Here is a 1,589-nt window from a genome sequence, read left to right on the forward strand (position 1 = left end):
GTGTTGTGCTCATATCATGTAATGACATGACTGCCGACCAGAGGGATTGCTTTGGTGTAGTTCACCCTAGAGTGATGGTCGGGGATGGCTATGTCCGGATGGCTAGTGTGATGTACACACAACATTGGGTAACCAGAGAGTTTCCGAGCCAGAGCAAGCGTATCTTGCTTAATCCATGCTTCTCAATGCGTACAATTTTTTATGTTGTTAGAAATTTGGTTGTGTAATGGTTTCGAACTTGTCAAATGCATTTCTGAGTTGAGTATGTGTGTTGCAGGACCGGTTACTGTTGAAAGAGGGCAATGAAGAGCACGTAGCACATAAGTATGGGAAATTGTTTTTAAGCTATAATTTTCATGAGATTAAAACAGTAAGGGTAAACTTACAAGTCCACATAAGCTATGAAATTGAAGTACTTAAAGTTCATGTATTAACCCTTGTGTGAAATGATTATGCAGGTTTTCATCCCAGTACTCAAAGTCCCGCCTGAATCTCCTGGTGACTCACATTGGTGGTGCTTAGCCCTTGATTTGGAAGCGAGGAAACTGTGGATGATTGATTCCCTCTACCCCGAACCCTACAGCAAACATGTTGAGGAGGTTGATATTCTGGTACGTATCCCCTTGTTTAAATTTTCCTTTCTGGTATGTATGGCCAAGGTTAAATTTTTGTTTATGGTATGTCTAAATAACTTTCTTCATATAATCTATGAACAATTTCCTATCTGGACCCAACTACATGGCATTGATGTGCTCTTCAACCTTAGTCACCCCGAGTGGAAAACGGGAGAACTAAATGGATGGAAAAGATGCACAGTTCAGGTTTTCGGCCCTTCAGATACGTGAGTTTTGTTTTGATGTTCGATTTGAATATGTGTGTTGTTGTAATATCTGGATTTCCAAGGAGCATTTTCAGCTCACGCATCCCATGCTTAATATTTAGGGCTTACTGCGGTGTTTATATGTTGGCTTGCATAAAGTTTTGTGCTAGAAGGTTCACAACTAAGTTCACTGTGGTGAGTATTCGGGATGCTCCCCTTTTTTTAATGAGAATTTTTATGTAAATATGGTTGTTATTGAAGTGGCCTTCACTTGACCATCTACAATGTTGTTTGTATGGAAAGATTCTCAATGCTAAACAAAACTTATTTCTGGATGACTTGCAATGCGAGAGTAATGAGTTGGTTGACAACCTAGAAGCACTCATCCCCTCAGTCAGGAAGACATAGCGGAAGCAGTAGGTGGTCTCGTGGATAGTATGATGTAGGCTTCGGATTTTTTGATGGTTTTAATATCTGCTTCTCTGTAGGTAGACATGGTTTTTTGAACAGTTGTTTATTTTGGGGTAAAATTATTAACTGTTGAATTTAGAGGCCTTGGAACAAAATCACATTTTGTGCTATTTGGCCATGCTGCTAGTTAAACTATTGCTCTGTTTAAAATCAAACTTATTCAGTGGTACATTTTTGGGGTGTTGTTTGTACCATTGATTGTATGATGGCACATTATAATATTATTGTATGTATTTATAACAGTGGTACATTATTTTGGTATGTAAATCCTATCCAAGGATGGGATTGTACCACTGAT

General features: G+C 38.8%; 1 long non-coding RNA gene across 1 annotated transcript; it reads left to right on the top strand.

Annotated features, from left to right (window-relative positions):
• The first annotated feature begins 470 nt into the window (after positions 1-470).
• On the top strand, positions 471-1,016 carry LOC110696768. Its single transcript, XR_002506386.1, has 3 exons — positions 471-611; positions 767-841; positions 943-1,016. It is a non-coding gene; the product is annotated as an uncharacterized LOC110696768 (long non-coding RNA).
• The last annotated feature ends 573 nt before the right edge of the window (positions 1,017-1,589 follow it).

This window comes from Chenopodium quinoa, unplaced genomic scaffold (assembly GCF_001683475.1).
Source record: "Chenopodium quinoa cultivar QQ74 unplaced genomic scaffold, ASM168347v1, whole genome shotgun sequence".
In the NCBI taxonomy this organism is placed as follows: Eukaryota; Viridiplantae; Streptophyta; class Magnoliopsida; order Caryophyllales; family Amaranthaceae; genus Chenopodium; species Chenopodium quinoa.